The 22605-nt window shown below is 39.9% G+C and overlaps 1 protein-coding gene and 1 long non-coding RNA gene across 2 annotated transcripts in view; one reads left to right on the forward strand and one right to left on the reverse strand.

Annotated features, from left to right (window-relative positions):
• Nucleotides 1-22605, forward strand: part of LOC107067582 (bruno 3) — a 232715-nt gene that overhangs the window by 70872 nt on the left and 139238 nt on the right. The window lies entirely within an intron of this gene.
• The window catches only part of LOC149033413 (uncharacterized), a 44188-nt gene that overhangs the window by 15101 nt on the left and 6482 nt on the right, over nucleotides 1-22605 (reverse strand). Inside the window, exon 1 of the long non-coding RNA XR_016178941.1 lies at nucleotides 1-22605. This exon is cut by the window's right edge and continues 6482 nt beyond it. This is a non-coding gene — a long non-coding RNA (uncharacterized LOC149033413).

The following is a 22605-nucleotide window of genomic DNA, read 5'->3' on the forward strand; positions in this document are numbered from 1 at the left end:
CGGATCAGCAGAATAGTTTCGTTAAGGGAGGAAGATAATCTGTGACGTAATAAAGTCCTCCTTCTCCACTTGCTGCCAAGATTTCTCGAATATCCAGATATCTCGAGAGAATTGAAATTAAACTGATACGCGGGTCCACGTTATCAAGATTTAAACAAATCCACGGCTCGAGTGAGTGATCGCTGGCAACAGGTGGGACATGTTCTCTCTCTAAGCAGGTGGAGGAACACCGCCGGTACGCGCTCAAGCCCGAAGCTTTGCCTCGAGTTAGCGTGCCAAGAAACGCCCCTCTCGGCCACAACCTCAAACTCTCGTTGAGCAAGCCGATATTGTAATTGCCAGTGCTACCGAAGTGGCCTAAGATTGATGAGGTGGAAGGTAAGTTAGTCGGAGCGTGGCAAATGCGAATACGGCGCCTTACACCGGTGATCTCGAAACCGGAAAACCATATTCCCCCATTAATCGTTTATCGACTTTCTTTTTTTTCCTTGTTTCTTTTTTACTTCGTCACACGTTAAACAAGTGCCTTTCTTATTACATATACGATCTAAATATTCTCGGCAAACTTCACTTTTAGAAATGAAATTCATTTTAAACGACTTCTAATCTATAATAATTATTCTTTTTTTTGCGCTAGGATATCGCGTGCTTTAATTAGAAAATAGTAGAAGGAGGGAAAGAGAGAGTAAGAATTCTTGTTCGTTAGCATAGTCGTGCATTAACGAGCGAAAACATTGGCCGGAGAGAAGGTTCTCTCACATAATTTCAAAACTCATCTACCCTCTTCGTTTTGAGGAGTTCTCCGTGTAAGTGTTGTGCGGAACACGAGATGGGGGTAGGTATTCTCTCTCTTTCTCGGTGGTGCATTATTAAGTGCTATCAGGAAATTTCTCGCGCGACACGGAAAGCGAGAGCGGGTAAAAGCAGGCAAAACTTCGTCCTTCCGGCAATTCCGCAGAATCTTCGGCGATCCAACAAACAAACTCTCTCTTTCCACTCTTTTCCTTTCTTCTTCTTCTCCTCCTCTTTTCGTTCGTTTCTCTCGCTCGTTATCTTCCACGCTCGATTGGTCCGAGCGTTTATTGTTTCAAGCGAAAAGGCGAGCATCCACCAAGCAGTCTCCTACTCCTCCCACGCTCTTACTCTTCTCATCCTTCCCCCTATCTTCTTCCTTTTGTCGAAGAAACGCAGAAAACTCCTTTTCGAGGAGTCGCGAGGAGGAACGAAATGTTTTCCTGGACGTCTCGCGCGTCAGCGTCGTCTGGCACGCTTAAGTACAAACAACCTTCGAACGCCGCGGTCCGAAGTTATGGGTATACGACTATACTCCGAGAAAGAAGGGGGGCAGGAAGTGATTTGGAGACTCGCCAGGGAGCATCTGGGCCGCACTGAATCATTCCAAGCAAGCATCCGAGCACGTGGGACGAACCCTCCAAGAACGACGCGAAACTGCGATAAAGAAGTTGCAAATCACCGTACCCTTTCACTTCTCTTTTCTTCCTTCCTTCCTCCTCCTCCTTTTTCTTTTCCTTTCTTACAAACAGAGACAAACTTTCTTCTTCTTCTTCTTCTTCTTCTTCTTCTTCTTTTTTTACTTTTTCTTTTTCTTTACTCAGTGAACGATGATTTCTTTCGGCCTCCAACGAATCCCTACGTGGACGACTGACCTTACGTTTGTCTTTTCTTTCCTTCATTCTTTATCTATCTTCCTGAGATACCGCTTTTTCCAATTTTTCATTTCTCTAATCTTTATTTAAAATTTGTATTTAATTTATTTAATCATTGAATTATTTCTCACTCTGTTTATCTTTTATTTGTAAATAGGCTGTTAACGTAAAGTCATTTTCCTTTTTCTAATGTTATTAGTTTAAAGTTAAAAGTATGATGTCATCGCAGAGAGGAAGAAGAGAGTGGGGTCGTCATCGTTTGACTTTAATGTTTATGTCCGGTACATGAGAAAAGTTATACCATGAAAGATAGTAAAACCGATAAACAAGGTCGCAGTCGTAATCGCGCGGTTAAAGTATAGGTACACAGCTAGATATTTGCACCTACTCTTTAGCGACCAAGAAGGTTGGGGTGGGGAAGGAAGGAGGATTTGCTGCATGGAACAGCGATAAAGAAGTTGTGCAAATTACCAGTGGAATGGTCCTTGATTTTCGTCCTTTCTCGTCGAACTTTTCTAAAAGCCCATGGATTCTTCTTACGAAGCAGAAGAAGAAAAAGGAAAAATAAGAGGAAAAAGAAGAAAGAAATCTTGGAAGAAGAAGAAGAGAGTCTTCGCCTTTTTTCTTTTTCAATGCAGAAAGAGAGGTAAAGAAAAGTTGCACCAGCGATGTGCATTTGGTTTACGATCGATCGTAAATTTTATACCATCTTAAGTAGTTTGCACGAAAGATCTGAAGTATTTTCTTCTCTCCGTCTCTCTCTCTCTCTCTCTCTCTCTCTCTGTTTGAAATTTGCAATTAATATAAGGAAACGAAGCGTGAGAAGTACTGAAAAGCTTTCTTCTACCTCTATTTCCGAGTAATACACTAAGATATTTGTAAATAGTTGAATGATTTGCAATCGAGGAACTAGTCCCTTTACCATTTCTCCGTTGATTTTTATTTTTTAGTCCTTTGTCGTAAGACAAATTGTGATATTTTTTTTTTTTTATATATATAATAAAACTAAAAGGAACACATCAGAAAGAATATTATTAATTTAGTTTCTTTCTTTAGTTTATTACGGTAACTATAAAAATGAGAGATAAGTCAAATGAGACTTTTACAGTAAGTTGAGTGGTAAAACAAGGAAAAGAAAATGACGAAGAAGACAGATTTCTAGTTTATTTTCTTGCGAATGCGACGAAAGAATAACCAGCACTCATAAGCAAACTTTCAAGTTCATCATGCAACCCTGTGTTAAGGGTTAGACAGAGAGAAAGAGAGTCGTTGCATATTTTTGATAGAGACTGCTTCTTCCAACGCAACAGGAATATAAAAGAGAAAAGAGAGCAAGAAAATTGGAATAAAGAAAGACAGAGAGAGAGAGAGAGAAAGTCTGAGACTTTCTCGACTCTATTTTCTTTGTTCCATTTTTAAGGACGTTGTCGTCCTTCTCTATTTTCGTACCTTTGAATTCGTCCTAACTCCTTAGACCTTTACTCTTCTCCTTCTCATCTTTCTTTTCTTTATTCTTATTTTTTACCGGTCTAGGGAATAAAAAAAATTTAGTTAAAAAAAAAAAGAAGAAGAAATAGAAAGAAAAAATAAGGGATCAATTGAGAAAAGACCTTTAAGAGGAAAGTCGTTATCCTCAAAGAATATTTTCTCTAGTTGTTCTATCTTTGCCAGCTTTTCTTGGGAAAGATAAAGTACGTCCACGTGCACGGATTATTATCTACACCCACGTGAAAATCGTTGTTTCTGCGGAAATGATTTACTGTTTATGTGTATGTGTACAGTGAGCAACAAAAATATTCCTATTCGTTCCCATTGTAAATTAGAAATAGTTAATATTTGTTCGTAATGCACAGAAATCTATTTGAGATTTATTTAACTTTCAAATTGATATGAATTTTAATGTAAAGGAACATTTTTATTTTTATAAAATAGAGTTTAGATAAAACGAAGTTCGGCGAATAATTTACCTCCTCTCGCTTTCTTATATTTTGCGAAAGTATCGACAAATTCTTTCCTTAAAATGTTTTCTGAGGTATGTTTCCCTTTAATAGTAGTAGTAGGAGGAGGAGAGGGTTGGTTGTAGTAGTCCCTCTTTCTTTTTCTCTGAACGGTCGACTCTTTCGTGAAAATACAATGGAATAGCGACGGACAGAAAGATGAAACGAATTCCGGAAAATCGTTCTACTTGTATCTCTTTACACGAGACGTGGGTGGATGCTCGATTCGATATGTCCAAATAAACAGACACGAAGGCGCGCATTCGATCACCATTTCTTTGGATATACATAGCATGCAAGTTTTCTAGGTTCTTTGTTCAGGTACTCGTGCGAGAAAAGATCAGAAAGGAAATGTGAGGGGGGAATAAAGGGAAAGAATTGAGGAAGAAGAAGAAGAAGAAGAAAAATAACAAGAAGATAGGAGTGTATGTATGAGATAGACGGATAGAAAGAGGAATGAGAAGTAGTTGGAATTTTCATTGAGAACTAATCCTTCCTATTATTTATAGAATGTTTTTAACGTTTCATTAAAAACAAATAACACGGTTATTAAATTTTCAAAAATAATGCACACATTCTGTGCGGTAATATTCCTAGTCTTCAAACGGTATTAAATAGAATTGAGATTGAAAAGGGAAGAAGATGGAATAGAATGGCACACATTAAATGTGAATTCAAACGTCAACATTTTCTGTTTTCGTATGCTGGAAGAGCGATGAGATGACTATAGACAGTCTACCGTGTCTTTCTCACTTTTTCCAGTCGTCTTTCACTTCTCTTTTCATTTCTTCCCTTCCTTTTGCTGCTTTACTTCCTAACTCTCCGGAGATTCGTTTATTTGCGGACTTCCATTCCCTTTTCCTGGAGTCCGACAAATTCCTATTAAAGAACCGTTTTCTACGATTGTTCTAACATCATTCCGCGATCACAAATGATAGCTTTAGTTCGTCGAAATTCTTTTAACGATACCCAGTTCCACCCTCCGTATCACAACTTTCTTGATAACTTCTCTTCAACGATCCTCTCATATTCTTCCTTATTCTCGACCGTTTCGTACGGTACACTAAATTTTACTGCTGCAAGTTAAAGGTTCGACTCGGCTCATTAATCCTACTCATTAAAGGTAAATCGTTCCGTTCTTGGTGTTCTTACTCTTCTTTATTCCGTAAAATGTAATTTTTTGGTTCTCTTTTCTTCTACTTATAGTACTATCTCAAAATTTAATATTTTCTTTTTACTCGTGGATATAATAATCCTCATGGAAAATCGAGCGTATGCTCGTTTAAACAGGCCGTGTCTTTGAAAAATAAAACGGTCCATGAAACAACGCACTTATTTACCTCCAACAACTGTTGTTTTCATTTCATTCAATATTCTTCCTGCAGTTAGAGACTGCAACTCAATCATGCGCGTGCAACATTCGCGAGCTAATTGTTGGAAGTGTTTGATCTCACAACTAGCGAGAAGCTCGTGAATTAATACCCCTTTGAGCGAGAAGTCGCTTTCCCTCTTACCCTCGAGCCGACCCCAATTGAAAGAGTGAGTATGAGAAAGAGAAAGATAAAGGCAAGCAGACAGAGGTAGTCAAAGAGATAGAGAGACAAGGAGAGGAGAAACCTTTCCTCAGTATATGCAGTTAAAAAGAGACGGAACGAATAAACGGACAGTGGAAGACGAGTGAGAGAGAAAGAGGGAGAGAGAGAGAAAGAGAGGGAGAGAAAGAGGTACGGCATTTAACTTTAATTGCGTTTCTCTCAGTGAATCCTTAGAAACGTTCTCCTTGGTGTCGCGGATTCAACCACGCGTCACTTACGCAACATCATAATTTCTACAATCGCACTTCCATCCCCGTTTTCACCCCCGACTTAGTCGTGGTTATGTTTAGTCTTACGTAAGCTCTCTTTCTCGCTCGTTTTTACGTTCGATAATCTACCAAATGGAATTTTATTGTGTTCACTGAACAGATTTGTAATATGATTTGCTTTTATTGAGTATATCACGGACGAACGAGTACGTTTATACTTTCTATGTCTATCTACAATATACATAGAGTGGTAAAAAATAAAGGGGTCCAATATTTAGAGGGTTTATTGCATAATACTTATCAATTTGATTTATCTTCCACCATATACTCTACTCATTTACACTCAGTTGCACAGAAAGTATAGCCAGACTCGAGCGAAAAGTCAGAACCCTTGATAAAACAAGGGAAAAGAAATTAGTAATAGTAAAGTAAAGTAAGAAGAAGAAGAAGAAGAAGAAGAAGAAGAAGAGGAAAAAGAGGAGGAGAACTAGCAGAATACAAGAGATAAAATAATTGAGAAGGCAAGGGCAAGAAACAAGGGCTTGCCTTCGGCTTTTTTTCCTCTCTCTCTCTCTCTCTCTATCTTACCCTTTCTTTGCCTTTTGCCGTCGTACAATCAAAACCTTCGTCTTAAAGGAAAGACGAGACCGGAAGCCTTGAAAGCGTGTAGCGCGTAATGAGGAAAGCTACGTGGCTCGTACCTCGTTGTTCGGTTCCTTACTTAAATAGGGTTGGGGAACCAGCACGCAAGCAGTACTCTCCTTCCGTTAAAGGTAGACTGATGGACCAAAAGAGGAATGCGAAGAAGGTGGTGGATTTTACGGGCTGAAAGAATAGACAATGGAAGAGAGCAGAAGAATCAGGTTGATGATGGCGGAAATAAGGCTCGCTCTCTCTCTCTCTCTCTCTCTCTCTCTCTCTCTCTCTCTCTCTCTCTCTCTCTCTCTATCTATCTATCTATCTATCTATCTCTTTACTTTTCTTGTTTCTTTTGTCGAGACGAGATGAACTATAAAAAGTGGAACATCCGTTCGAATTTAAAGGCACTACCTTCTGCTTTAGATGCCAATCGATAGAATCCCTTTGTTCGATCCATCGTACTTTACTCGCAGTTTAATCGCTCTTTACAAGGAAACACTGTAAGCCGTTGTAACGTTTACTGGCAAATGTTTCTCATGAATAAATGAGAAAATTTAAACAAGTGTTGATAAATTCGACAATTTTATTTTACAATATTGAATGTATTAAAAATGAATGGATATTCTTGAGTGTCTAGATATTTTCCTTTTGACAAAACTTTATTCGTCTACCTACCGTCATAATTATCATCTAAAAACTATCCCACATCCTTTTATTTCTAACTTTTTCAATCTTCGTTTCCGCAAACTGGAAGATTTGGATTAATCATAGGAGTCTATTAGCACACGAGTGCAATGATTTTTTGCTTTTTTTTTCAAAAGTAGAAAAAAATAGGAGAAAGAGTGAATAAGATAGATAATAACGATTTTGTGAGTAAAACACTGAACTGAAGATCAACTGTACGCTCTTTCGAGGAACAAACAGAATCCACGGCAGTGGTGCGACTGGACTTTACCCTCCGTCGGTCGGAAACAGCGTGTGTACACAGACCAAAGTACCTCGCTTCCCGGAGACTGGTTTGGCCAGAGTCCGACCGCGTTCAGGGAAAGACAGGGAGTGAGGGAGAAAGAGAGAAAGAGAAGAACTCGCTGGTAACGTGTGTAAGTTTGCGTGTATACCTAGCTTTTGTAACTACCCTTCTTCTCTTTTACGTTTGCGCATGTAACGTTTCGTAATGAGTATAACCTCTGACGGGGAGTAAAAAGGAACGGAACTGACGGAGGCATTACTTTTTGCAACACCTGCACGAATCCTCCGACCAAATGTAACTCTCTTCTGCCTCGTATAGGTAGAAGGTCTCTTCCTATTTTAATACAAGTATACGCGCACACTTGTACACGCGCGTATACCTGTGCTTATGCTTACCCTACCAGAATTTCTTAGAAGCTCTGTACACATACATAAATGTATTATATTTACTTAGATACATCGGTGTATATATGCTGATTGTTTGCGTATCGTGTGGTATAGGTTGTCGGTGGAATGAGAGGAGTGGGTGGAAGGGAAAAACGAGTAAGGAAGAAATAGTGCGGTCTGTGATTTTGCGCAGGATAAGTGCAGCGTCGACCTGAGAGGAAAGATAAAACCATAGCTGACTCTCTTTTTTTTCATTTCTCCATTTTCTTCTTCTTCTTCTTCTTCTGCTTGTGCTTCTGCTTCAGCTTCTGCTTCTGCTTTTGCTTCATTTTTTTTTCCTCCTTTTTATTTTATTTTTTTCTTACGAACGACGTTAAATCCAATCTCTATTACGTTACTCGATCTTTTTCTCGGTGTCTGAATGAACGTCATCTCAGACCTGAAAGTCGAGTCCTCCCATAGGATTTTATGTGAGATATAAATTAAACTTTTCAGATCTGAAATGAAAGATTCGAGTATATATAGAGAAACAGAGAGAGAGAGAGAGAGAGAGAGAGAGGAAAGAGGAGAGTCGTTGATAGGGTAAGAGAAAGTTTTTAAATTCGAGCGTGTAACTGGATGGAAATGATTGGAAGTACCTTTTATTTAGTCCGCGGTAACAGCAGCACCCTTCTTTCTAACATCGGTACCTTGTTAAAGTAGTTTTAAGATAAAGTACGTCAGGAGTATAAAATAAGATGGGGAAAATTGGAAATCCATTGGAACTATAGATTTCCATTGAACCACCAGATTCGAGTATAAGAATATACAAATTGGGTCTGAAATAGGAGAGAGAAATGGAAGGAAGGAAGAGTTGTTGCGGGCAAGAGAAAAGAGAGAAAGGTAATAGATGAGAGAGAGAGAGAGAGTGAGAGAGAGAGGGAGGGTGAAAGGGTGAGAAGTGAAATGTAGAGGCAGGAAAACGAAAAATAGCAGAGTGATAGCGGCGCTTCTCGAAATTTCGACGAAAGCGAATTTTCACGCTTTCACTGTAATTTCCTCGGCGCAGCTCCACGTGAAAATCGCATCAAGCCGTTGGGACGGTGGGACGAACGATGGGTTACAAGAGGAGGGAAGATGAGTGAAAGAGAAAGAGAGGTAGGGAAGGAGAAAGAGAGAGAAAGCACCATATCATTTCGCTTTCTACCACTCCGCGAATCTGAACTAATATATTTCCGAAGCAACTCGATTGCATCGAGCGAATGAGCGAGTGAGAGTTGGAGAAGGGAGAAAGCTGGTGTAGAAGGAAGGGAAGATGGGAAGGAGGTGGTGGTAGAAGAGAAAGAGAGAGAGTAGGATAGAGTTAGTGATGAAGATAAAGAAAGGGATAGGTGGAAAGAAGGGAGAAGTGGAATGAGTAAAAGAGAAAGAGGGGGGTGAGGGATGAAAAGGGTGTATTGTGCCTTCGGCGATGGTGGCTAGGTATCACGAAAGGGGGATGGAAGCGTACCTGCTATCACATCCCCTCGCGCGTCTCATCCTATTTGTTTCTGCCTGCCAGTACGACGCGCTCTCCACCACGTTGGAGAAGAAAGAGAGAGAGAGAGTCAGCGGAAGGGGTGGTTTGTCAATATTCATTATGTTTGCGCCAAAAAAGGGAGGCAGTGCCAGTAGCTGGAAGGTAGGATGAGATAGGAGGATAGGAAGGAGAGAATAAGATGGTAGACTGATGGCGAATGAACAGAAGCGAAGAGAAAAAGGGATAGAAAGATAGGCTGAAAGCAGCAAGGAATTGGATGCTTTATCGTGGAATCACCTGGCTGAAAAATTTTCCTAAATTTGATGCCCGCTACAAAACTTCTTCTTCTCTTTCTCTTCAGAGGGAATAGGGAGAATATGTATTGTATAATTCTTTACATTTCATGAAATGAAATCAGTTATGTCTAAGTGAATGCCTACATATACTTATATGGCTTTTATAAAAACCAGGAGGACATTAAAGCGGTATAATACTCGTTTGTACACCACTAGTAGTCGAAACCTGTTAGAAGCTTTTAGAATTTTATTTAAACGTTGAACCGACACTTATGGGTAATACTTACTTCCATCGTAATTAATGCGAGACCGAGTACTACTTGTAAACGCTCTTGCGTAAGTTTCAGCATATCGTGTAGGGAGTTTCCAGAGAAACCGAGGGAAGAATACCTGGCAAACATTTCACGCTTGACGCACCTGATGGCATCGGGGAAAACGAAACGCGCGATCCGCGCACAACCCGTAATTTAATTTGATATTTCGCTTTGTTAATTTGATAGTTCAGGAAATTGCGTGAAAGAAGAGGAAGAGAAAGAGAGAGAGAGAGAGAGAGAGAGAGAGAGGAAGACAGACAATGGAGCGACTTGGGATTTGAGGGGAACTGTGAACAGAAAAATATTTGAAATTCTTGATTATCAAAGACTTGCTGAAGAAAATACCAGCTTCTTTTTTCTGCATACCTACATTCGATGATCGATTTTTCTTATTTTAATTATTTTGTTCATTATCTTTTATCGTTAAAAATTATTATCGTTACAATTCCAGGGTGATCAAAGTTTTGATATTTCTTTCTTTCAAGATACTCGATATTGTAATTGGTCTCTTCGGATAAGTAGACGACATTGTTGAAGATGAATTTATAGAGCAAGAGGGATGATAGAAGAGGAAGCAGAAACGTGTGGTGTGCAAAGGGTCCAAGTGGTTGTGGTGGTCGTCGTGCAGTCAGTATGAGGTCATAACGAAGCTGTCGACATGATAGATGGGGTGGAGGGCACTGCGACGATGGTTCCTAAAGGGAGTAGACGAAGGTAGGGTTCGAAGAGAGAGAGTGAGAGGGAGGGGGGAGGGTCATGAGCGGCAGGCCATCGTCCGGCGCGATACAAGGGATGCTATCACGTACTATCGGACCCGCACACCCCGTCTGTCATCAGCATGCCTCACCACCTCAAACACACTCGGCCCACCCGATGCACGCATGATGGAATATGCTGTATTATATAATTATCCCTTCTGGATAGTATCTCCGATGGCGCGACATGTAATTAGAAACTGTCGAGCTACCTCCGAACAGTTTAACTTGTCTCGATACGAAAGAAGTAAAAGAAAGTTTGAATCAGTTTTATTAGAAAAAAATTTGATCTAAGTAAAAGGATGGTATTAAATAAAATAGAAATATTGTTCAATTGGCAAGAGTAAACTTCCATCAATACGATCGTAATTTCTTTGGGTTTATTTGATATTTCAGGAAAATAAAAAGAAATCTATTTGAATTCATTCCCAAAATCGTTCGGGAAAATGAATAAAAAGGTTAAATCTTGCAAGATCGGAGCTGTAAGCTCAAAGGTGACCGAATTGCCATCGGTATTTTTTTGGTCGAATGTGTGCGCGAGCATAAGAACGTATACGTAAAGGGATCGTTCATTCTTTATTGTAGGTCTGTGTGTGCAGGTTTTCTTTCCCTTCATACTTTCATTGGGGGGCCCTTCTTTCGTTCCAGGAACGTACAATAAATTCTCGCGGACATTGGTATGCGATCGACGCCTCCGGGTTCTCAACCCCAACCTCTTTTCATCCTTCTCCACCTCGTCCTTCGCCCCGTCGTTAAGAGCTCGAAGCTAAGAGGGGAGTGACTGGGTGAACAAAAATTCCCTTTCAGGGTAGAAAAAGATAGTTTGCTAGAAGAAGAACCATGTGTCTTTTTAAAGGAACACGACTTTCATCGTATGGCAAGTCCCATAATAAGAGAATTTTACGATTCCTTTAAAGGCCTCTACTAAAAGTGTTCGGAAAATGAGTCTTATTTTTAAAAAATTGATAGTCGGAACTTTAGGACTATGTTTTTTTCTCGATAGGGAACAGACGCGCTAACCTATTTTTCTTGAGTTATTGTTACATTCTATTATTATACTTATTTCTTTTCTCTATCGATTCCTAGACGCTATGAAAAGAGAAGATACGTTCGAAGTTACTATACCAAGCGCATCTATCTACATTATAAATTTCGACAAGTATTTACGCGAGGGTCTGTATCCAGTTTTCTTTGATAGATCAGAAAAGGGTGTGAGGAATAGTCGTTGAGGCAGACGGGATTTTAGTATTCGGCGGATGCGCGATGCTCACTTTTCGTCCTTCGCCTCTGCCTCCTCTTCCTCTTCTTCTTCTTCTTCTTCTTCTTGTTCTTCTTCTTCTTCTTCATACCTTTCTCTACGCGAGCTCGTCCCTACAGGAACGAGAATGACATGAAGAATCGTCTTATTCGAGCGAGAGAACACGAAGACGAGGAAACTTCTTCTCACGCGTTCCTGGGCGACAATAAGGGTCTTTGCCGGCTCCTGGCATCAGTTTCTATTTAGTTACGCTCTCTGCGAAGACGTGTCGCGCGGAATAACGCTGAAAGAGTAGGAGAGAATGAAAGGGAGAGAAAGAGGAAAAGCTAGAGAAGGGGAATGGGGTGGTAGAAGGAAGAAGAAGAGACTCGAACCATCTAGTGAAACGCTTTGAAAGTTTTCGAGGAAAGCTGTTCGTTTCCAACAATTTCTTAGGGGGGAACGTCCTTTCTTTGGAAATGATTGCGCTAAACTTTGACGTCTTTGGACTTAACTGAAAATAATTGCATCCATGCAGACATCGGTTGTTGGGGAGGGTGGCTGATGTTTATCGATTGTTGAGCTCACACGAGTCCTCTTTTTCTTACCCTCTTGTTTATCTCCTTTCTAAACCCGATCGTTAGGTCAACTGATAGGTAATGCAATATGGTCGTTCTAGTATTAATAAGAATTATCAGAGCGTATAAAGTAATGTATGCCCATCTAACGTATGTGTTTTTTTCCTATTCAAAGAAAATCGAAATTATTCTTGATTCTTTTTTGAGATATAAAAAGTTATTTTGTAACATTGGTTTTTGATCACCCGATTTCCATATATTTTCATGCACCACATCGCGTCTCGATGTTCTAGTCAAATATACATACATACGTGAGTGATTAATCGTCCGTTGTAATTACTGCAATTTCGTCTCTTTCACCAGCAATGCAGGCGCATGCATATTCGACTATGAGATATCTCGTGGAAAAGTGATGGAGTAGGGGGAAGGGATGCAGTTTGGTGTGAGAGAGGAAGAGAGAAAGAGAAAGAGGCTGGAGACCTTCATTAATTTTATTCGTTCATGAAGATAAATTGCAACAATTTTCGTAAACTATTATTAACGTTATTACAAGCCTTTTGTGTGTGCACCTACTAGACAAATATTACATTGTTATTGGAAGTTGAGAAGTGAAAGATCGAATGGTACTTTCCCAATTGAAAGCAACGTACTAGACACCTGTATACTCTACTTGTTACACGAGAGATCGATCTAACGCGTTTGGCCATTTGGAAAACTTGTAAAGCCGTAGAACAGGACGGTAAGAAAACGCTTACAAGCTCGTATTACGGGCCTTTTATGTCTTCAAAGATGAGAATTCGGACGAAAGTTGTAGGACGATGTTCCGTCATTCGTATATCCACCCCCTAAAGCGCATAACTTTTCAGAATTATTACGACGGACGTCTCTTTCGCATCGTTACCTGCTCCCTGTTTGTCCCGCACTTTTTTTTATCATCTATCTCGTTCTCCATCTCTTTCTCTTTCGTTTTCTTAGGAAGACCACTTTATGACCGGTATTACCTGCACCCTAAACTCACGCATATACGAACGACGCAAAGTGGGTTGGTCGGAGTATGGCGAAGAAGAGCGACAGCTTCAAACAGCACCCGGCGCGCTTCTTTATTCTCTTAACACGAACCAGTGCGCCTCGCATGGTTTACGTTCAACCATAAAAGCAACACCACGTACCGAAACGCGGCCTGTGTACCGTACTACCTTCACCACCCCGTACCACCACGATGCCAGGGCCCGTAACTGGCCTCCAAATGTCCCGATAAAATGCGCGCTACCTTCATCCGATACTTCGGAAAGCTCTGTCATTTGCATGGGATTTCCATAGCCTCGGCAAACGCAACGAACGATCGGTTTTCCGCTTCGCGTGTATCGTATTTCCAAGTCGTTCGACGGATATTGCTTCCTACCATGTTATACTATAGTACCGCGGTATCTTTATATTTCATTAAGGCGATCTCATTTCCGTAATCGCGTTATCCTTTACGTACTTGCGAATTTTACTTTCTTTCTCTTTTCATATCCGTTGAAAATTTTAACGAGGACATCACGTATCGCGTGTCGTATTTTTTAACTGGGTACATTTTTTTAAATATATTTTTTTCTTATACTGACAATGATATCATCTTGATAAAAAAAAAGAAAAAGATAAAAAGAAGAATGAAAAAAATGATAATAGAACAATTTTTCTCATATAATTCGATGGGTACGAAAATAGCCAGAGTAATTGGATCAAGGCTTAAGCCTTCTCTCCCAGGCAGGAAAAGGGACTCCTCCTTAACCGAAGTATAATCTCGCAGGTCTTTCATCGACGTTCGCGCTTTTACCGATTCTTTATCATTCTCCATGATTTTAATTAAAGTTAGCGCAAAGTTTCTAGGGGTCGCACGGGAGATGTCGCGTTTGATTGGCAAGTTTTAATTTGCCTGGCCAGACCACGGGATATTCGCTTGATCTAAGCCCTGACCAGTTTTTTCTCTCTCTCTCTCTCTCTCTCTCTCTCTCTCTATTTATCTCTCTGTGTTCTCTCATTTCTCGTTTGTCAGATTAATCAACGCGTGCACGCGTGCCAAATTACTATCATGGCTGAGGTGTACTAATACGATGTCGATTACGATGTCGATTACGATGAGCGATTTCGCTTTCGTACGCAAAGGCAAAAGCCCTATCGAATAGGGAGCAAAGGGAGAGTTGAAAAAGTAACTTGACTATGTAGTAAATCGATCCCATGGATGTTGCTCAACACCGGTAGTATCGCTTCTGACTGGTTGCTGCTGTTACTGTACCTGTACTGCGCGCCACCTGAACGCTCTCGCCTGATCGTTCATCCAAGAAGCAGGAGGGCTGGGTCAGCCGGGATGAGTCCCTGTTACATGCGTGTTTACAATGGCTTAGCCGCTCATGCGATTCATATCCCTGCTCGGGTTCGTTTCACCTTCCCCACGCATATATATGCGTGTGCGTCTACTCTTCCTCTCTATGTCCTTCCTTCTCTCTACTGTATTTCAGTTTGGCTCTGATCTGGCGAAAGTAATTAAACCTAGCTCGCGAGCCTAAGCCTAATTAATGTGTACCGATCAACCCCGTCAGAGGGACGTTCAGAGCCAAACAGTTTACGTAGCGGTTCGATAATGCTCGCGTTTGCCCACTCCCAACCTAATAGAAATCAAAGGATGCAAGTTTCGTTTACATTTCTAGCCGAATATTGAGGTGGATCTAGAGCTCGCGGCCAATTGCTATTCCTGCGATCGATATTACGTCAGAGCGAGTTTGTTCGTCACTTGAGTATCTTGGATTATCCGGATATGTCTCTCTCCCTGTCTCTCTCTCTCCCTCTCTGTCGTTGACGGGAATTACTCTGCTTAGGATTCCTATAGAACACGTAGTTGTACTTGTTAATTAGATTGTAATACCGATAGTTTTGTTAGGTATACGATTATCAAGATTTCGGTGTTTCTTGATCGGATATATGTTTGGTCAATTATTTGAACGACTTCTTATTATAGCAAATAATTATTTTCACCTCTTGAAACAGTTTTCTCGATTTAGGCAATTGTTTTTTTATGACGACGTTCAAAAGACAGACTACTGTGTGTTTTTTTTAGCAAAAATCGGATAAAAGAAAGTGGAGAATCGTTATCGGGGTTAATAATAGGGGTTTTTCGTTCGTCTACACAATAGAAAACACTCTGTTTCACTCTCTCTCTCTCTCTCTCTCTTAATTTTCCTCCTTCTCTTTCCTTTCTCAGTCGCATTTGATCCCCGTAACGAGCAAGGCGTCAGGCCGTGAGAAAAGGTGGAGGTAACCAAAGGTGCAGAGGTCGGAGGTGTTTCTAGTGGTGATGGTGGTGGTGGTGGCGGTGGCGGTGGTGCTGATAGCTATGGTGGGTGTCTCCAAGGTGACAATTCTCCCACACACAAGCCGTCGTTCCAGAGGCGACATTAATTATGATATTTAATCCCGTGGGTACAAACGCGGGATCCATTCTTCGTTCCTAATCAAGGAACAGGTGCGAAGTACTTCTAGGTTTTTTTCGAGGAAAAAGCTAAAATATCTAGTTTTCTTTTCTACCTTTTATCTTTCTCTATTATTTTTATGAATCATCCTTCTTATTGTTTTCTCGATACAATATTTCAAAATTTTAATGCTATCCTGATTTTTCAGAATACCTTCATTAAAAATACGAACAATTGCATGAGTAGAATAAATATAAAGAAGAAAATAATAATAATAATAATAATAATAATAATAATAATAATAATAATAATAATAATAATAATAATAGTAATAGTAAGAATGATCTTTTAACGTCGTAACGTAAAATGAAAGAAAGAAACGATTTCGTTTTGGGACGATAACAGGGATAGCTGTAATCACTGTTCTCAACTCGTTATTGACTTCCAATCGTGAACAGTAGTTTCGTTTATGTTCGAAAAGAATCGGAAGGGCTATATCCATTTACTAGAAAAGTGGTTCGAAAAAGGAGAAAAGGAAATATCGATTAAGGAAGAATCTTTTCGACAGTCACACAATCCCCTCTCCCCCAACCATTTCCGAAAAACGATTCCAATCCTTTCAGAAACGGTCCAAGCAGTTCCTCTCTCTATCTCTGTCGAAAATTTTCCAAATTGATTCTGAGTGTTGCGAAAAGTATCAAGGAAACTACCAAAACAACACTGCATCCAATCGCCGACTAAATGTCTGTAATTCCAGACGCTATTAGGCGGCTTATTATTTCGTTTTCCCGCGTTGATATCACGCTTGAACGCGCACGCGCGCGTGTAAGTAGAGGCGGGGGTGGTAACAGTTATCCGAAAAAGCTAGTAGAGTCTAGCATCCGAAATCTGAGCAACATCGTTTCTGAACTGATGTTAGAAAGAAAATCTACCCCATAAAGACGTGTATATCGCACAACTAGTTGTGCGATGGCACACAGAAAATCGATTAAAAGCTAAAAGGAAAATTATTCCTTAAAACTTTTCTTTCCAACAATTGTCAATAAAACTCTAACGTAGTATTATTTTCTTATTTCATAAGTCTCGTGTTAAAACCATTGAAAATTATTCTTTCGAAAAATAAATCGTTCTGGATAAGCTCATGCGACAAGAGTGAAAGAGAGAGAAAGTTAGAGAGAGAGAGAGAGAGAGAGAGAGAGAGAGAAGAGTCTACATTTACATCGTAATTTACGCCTAGCAATTCCTTTTCAAGTTTTACCGGCGTTAATTCCGACGATTTCCTTCCTTCCTTCCTTCCTTCTGTCTGTGCGTTTTTATTACGATATTATACCTACCATCCAGTTGGGTCTGACCGTAAAATATGCTTTGCTCGAAAAGTGATGAAGGGTGCCAAGAGTACGAAAAGAGAAAAAAAAAGATAAAATGAGAAAGAGAGGAAGAGAATAAGGGAGAAGATGATAGAAGAAGTATGAGGACTTTTGCAGGAAAGGATGTATAAGTTAAAGGTAGTAGAGGTAGGCGGCAAGTTGCGAGGTCGCGACCACAATCTCTATAATGGGCTCGCTAAATTCTATCCAGAATCTAGGTTCTAGGTGGTAGAAGGAAAAGCGTGGATAGGTTGAAAGCGGTAGCAGACCCTTTCGATGCTAGCAACGGTTGCTGCATCATAATAGTAACCAAGTACCTCGTCTGCCCTCTCACACTCCACTTCATTCACAATATACCCGCATACGTGCCTTTATCCTCCTCGTGAAACATCACCGATAAGATATTCCTACTCGATTTTTGAATAAGTGCAAAACGTTGAAGACAGTTTCTATAACGTTAATCGATATGTTCATTGATTCTTTTTTGCTTCCTTTATTTTTTAAAACGAAAGAAACAAACGCGAATATTATCGATTGTACAACTAGCTTTATATTCGTTAGTTTTGCTATCGTTCTATCTATCACTGTGTAATATTTTTCATCGATTTTATTTTACCACAATTCGAAATTATAAAATGATAACGTAGTTTCATCGTAAGGATAGAATTTTGAAGTACGTAAGAGACTGGCGAGACTAGACAATAATAGTAACCGTTAGGAGAGAAAAACAAGGGGACTTCGGAATAAACATTTCAGCGTCACTAAGAAAAGAGGAAGTTCGTAAAACGGACCTCTATAGAGCTCGTTCAACTTGCAGACGAGGAAATAGTACGGTTCGAGCTATCAGGACTATTCATCACGGAGAAATCCAAATACGGCGGGCTTTTTCGTTGGAACATACAGTAACCTCGTCCGATGACGTGTTCGGTAAAGTTGAAAGTAAAGAGAAGAAAAGTAGAGAAAGAGGAAGAGGAAGAAGTAGTAGTAGAAGAAGAAGAAGAAGAAGAAGAAGAAGAAGAAGAGAGGTAGAGACAGTGAGAAGAGAGAGTAGAAAGTAGAGAAAAGAAAAGGAGTGGAAAGGAAACTGGGGATGGGGTGAAAGGAAAAAGGATAGACGTAGGGCAAGAAGTAGATTGATTTCTAGTCCTGTCCCCACAAGACAATTTGTACGCGAGCTCATTCTTACGATCGTCTCGTTCGATCGTCTCGTTCGTCCGCATCGTCGGCGGGAAACGAAAGCACCCGCCCTTTTCTTCCCTTCTGCAGAGAGTTTCCGCTCGTCTCGGTTCGTCTCATCTCATTGGAAAGTCGTAGAGCCGGTGACGGAATTGGGGAATCAACGAAAAGGTATCCTCCTTAGAGGAGCCTTCAGCAGACGGCATCGGCAGACGACTTACCCCGACATCGGGATCATTAATCACTCGACTTCTTGGTTTCTCATAGCCGGTGTCGTCACCAAATCGTAGCCTTTTCTCCTCTCTCTATCTGAAAGATCGATTCGACGGTACTTTCGCAAGGAGGAGACGCAAACCCTACTACTACCACTGTTTTCTGGTGCACAAGTCCTGCGGTAGAGAGAAATAAAATTACGATAGCGCTTGGAGTAACACTGACTTTCCTCTACCCACCCTTCGTTTCCCCCTTTTTCCCTTTTTCCCACCGTCGCGACTTTTCCCGATTTTCTTTTCGAGTTTATTTGCCGGAATCCGACCATATTCACTCTCTTTCTCTTTTTCAAACTCTTTCACAATCTCACGTTTCTTTTTACATTGAACCGAGGATTATTAAGAAATAGAAAGAAAATTCCTGTATGTGACGTTTGAGCTCGTTGCGAGGGAAAATCTAACCGGAAACTTTGAATACTCATTCAACAAAATGCTATTACTCGGAAACTTATTTTACGTTGGTGTTCCTGTATTTGTTTTTTTTTCCTTTTTTGGGGGGGAAAAGCAAAGGATCTTTTAAACCGTTCTTTTCTAAGTTTCTTACCTCGGTAGGTACTTTTCTTTTTTAAGATTGTTCCTCCGAGCGTATTGCTTTCTCTTCTCGCGACGATAAAACAGCATAGGTTATATGCAATACCGGTAATGAAAATGTTTCCTATGATTTAAAAGTTTCAAATCCGGTTGAGTTTGTGAACTGTAAGACGTAAAATAAACCTGAAATATAGTCTTGAATTTTTCTTCCATATTATATTATTTCTTTCTACCACGCACCGATCTTGGTTTAACGAGTCCACCATTCAAAGTTAACTTGACGAGAAACTCTGTGATAAAATAAAGAGATAAACAGAAATAAAAAAGAGAAAGAATTACAGAACGAAGAAGATTCTTCCTACGTTTCATATTTTAAAAATTATTTAATATTCAAGCCGAAAAAAATAAATCGATCGAAATAGGGAGATTTTTGTCGTCAAGTAGCGAGAATAAAGGTTCGATTTGCAGCAATGCGTCAGCCTTTCCACTAGGCTGATTTGCATGCCGCGTAGCGTTCTCTAACGTCGTCCTTAACGAGTCGACGACTATTCCTGCCCGTCACCTTCCGCACCCTACACAGGAATCCCGCTTTTCAAGGCCCATAGGCGCACTTTGCATTCCAAGAAGCCGTCCTCCGTTGATGGTGAGCTTCGACTTTGGACTGCCGTATGACGTCAGAGAATTTCCAGGTTCTATCCTCCTGGAATTCGAATCCTTTCAAATCCTGATGGAAGCTAACGGCGTCTTCAACTCATCCTTTTCTTCTTCTTCTGTCTCTCTTTCTCTTTCTCTTAGAAATGTCGTATCGTCTTTGGCCAGGCACCAACGGAGTAGAAAGCTCCACTTAAATAGATGTACCCATTTATGGAAAATCGATTTTGTCCAATGAATGCTCAGATTACTGTACAAAAGTAGGAAAGATAGTATCGGCCCCGAAGTCTCTGCCATTTTTCTACGATTTCCTTGTTATACTTTCTTTTTGTCTTCTTCTTTCCCCCCCCCCCCACCATCCCCTTGCTTCATTATCGTTAATCATTTCGATGGATTCTCAATATTCTCTCATTTTCTTCATATATATATACATCTTTGTCTTTCTACATTGCTAGAAATCTCTCCCGTTCGAGTATAACGGAAGCCCATGCCACCATTACGAATTCTGATTGTGTCTCTTATACGACGTGCTTAGCGCCTCTGATATGCTAACGACATAAAGAGAAAGATATCGGACTAGATAATAAGACGATAACGATCCAAGCGAATTTCATTTTCATCCTAAAGATTCCGAAACTTGTCTTCACTCGTATCCTTTTTTATTATTCCATTTTGAAAACGTGTATCAAAGAAACTACGCAAAATCACGATAACAATTACACAAGATTTTCTTTGATAAGCAAGAGAGTAAGCTTTCGATACGAGAACACTTCCAATTTTTTAATCAAAAGTTCTTGTCTTTGGTATACAAACTTTAAAATAATAACATAAATTGATAAAACAAGTGATTTTGAAACGATCTATGGCTCATTTGAAATATACATATATAGTATTAATAATTTATTTATTAATAAGAGTAAAGTAGTTGTAAGCTGTCTAGGGAAACAAATAGCGCTTGAATAATTTAATCCTCTTTTGGCAAGTGTTATTGCAAAATCGAGTAAAATTCATAGACGACGAAACATTGTTAAAACTAATGTAATGGAACGGGACGAAGGAATAAATATCCCAGGATGAGAATCAGCCGTGCGAAAGAGTCATGAATACTCAGTACCATAACGATTTGAGAGAAATCGACATAATCCCTTATGTAATATCCCAGCTGTCACGGAACGAAGTGTTAAAATTCCTGCCTCCGAGCCGGCGAAACCAGCCAGCCGTGGCTCGACGCCGGAAACTTCATACATTTTCCATGGTCCGCTGATTCCCGGATTCACCGCCACGCATTATCGCGTTGATGGTGGCTACTTCCACTCCATCTCTGTAGTCGCGCATCACGTTACTCTCTTTCTCTATCCTCTATCCCTCTTGCCCTCATCATCTCTCTTCCCTTTCCAATTTTCAAATCTTTCATTATACAAAAAATACAAGATCAAGCTCATGGGAAAAATGTTCCGACATTTGTCTTCTATACAATACCAAACAAGACGCATAATCAATGTTCGGGGATACGTAACACACACGTTATATGCCTCAACATAGAATTTTGTTTCTTTCGTATTTTTCAATTCCCTATCCAATTGGCGTTTCATAATTTGGGTAATCAGAATAGCTGAGGGATTTACAATAGGACAATTTGAGTAGACTAAATTGAATACGTGTATTGGAAGGAAATGAAAATGAGTCCCTGTTCGAATTCCGCAAGACATCAGTGATCCACTTTATCATTAATTCTTCTATTTTGTCGAAAGTATTAAAACACGCGCGTTTCCATTGCACGTGCCGATGATCAATCCTAAATCGAAATAAAAAATCTACAGTTAATGTACAGTTACTGTAAATGTTTATTGAAGTATATAAATAACATATACTTAAAAACGTTTGAAGTTTCTGTTTATTTTTTGGTCGGAAAAAAACTAAGGGAATACAGTTCCCCGCATAGCAATCGTTAAAATGATAAGAGAAAGAGAAAGAGAAAAATAGAAAGAAAGAAGATATCCAGTAGAGCACCGACTTCAGAATGACTTTTCTCTCTTGTACGTCAGAGACGCAGGAAAACGTAGGAAAAGGTTGTACCACCCGGGATTGTGAAGTTGTACGAAAAGTTGGAAGAGAAGAGAAGAGAAGAGAATAGAATAGAAGAGAAGAGAAGAGAAGAAAAGATCGAGCCTCTCGATTGTTCTCCCAACGGAAGAGTGCAACACTCAATTAAACTTGGTTGAAATCAAGGCTGGGACCGAGTGAGCTCACCGGAGCGAACCACGTTGGGAAGGAACATCTCATTCGTAAATTCGCTTTTTGCACACGGCGTGATGCGAATATTCTCTTGTTCCCTTTCGGCATAGAAGTATCTCTCTTTCTCTTTCTCTTTCTCTTCCATTTTTTTATCCTACTTTTTTTTTTTAACCCATCCTCCCTTACTTTTCTTTCTCGTCCTACACCGTTGCATTATCTCTCATGGATCTAACGGACCACGTTGCCCCTATTTCTCTCTCTCTCTTTCTCTCTCTCTCTCTCTCACTCTCTATTTCGTTCCATCACATTGGATCGATATTCGTAATTCATCATTTGTATGCAGCGCGATGAAGGGGCGGCGCTGCCACCACCGCGATGAAGCTTGCGAGGGACCGTTGGCAGCTTCGAGAAAAGATCTGAAGAAAAGTCTTCTGTTATATAAGTTTTTCTTACCCAATTGAAAAATCAATGAAAAAAAAAATGTATAAATAAAAATTGCACTGTAATGTATAAATAACATAAACACTGTGCAGGAGTGATTGAATAATAAAATTAGAATGAACAAAATGCTGACATCAAAAGATATAACCTTAATTTCTCTTTATTAGGAGTTTTATTAAATCTATCTATATATACATATATTATAACAAAAATGTGCGGAATTTTTTGAAGAGACCCTCACAGTGCATATCGGAAATTGTTAATAAAAGCAGGGAAGTGTGAGAAAATTTGAAATAGTAGGATTCGAAAAGATTATTTTTGAAATCCCTATGCGTGAAACGAGCC

This window comes from Polistes dominula, unplaced genomic scaffold (assembly GCF_049000335.1).
Source record: "Polistes dominula isolate Pdom_NZ unplaced genomic scaffold, Pdom_raw_medaka contig_27, whole genome shotgun sequence".
Classification (NCBI taxonomy): Eukaryota; Metazoa; Arthropoda; class Insecta; order Hymenoptera; family Vespidae; genus Polistes; species Polistes dominula.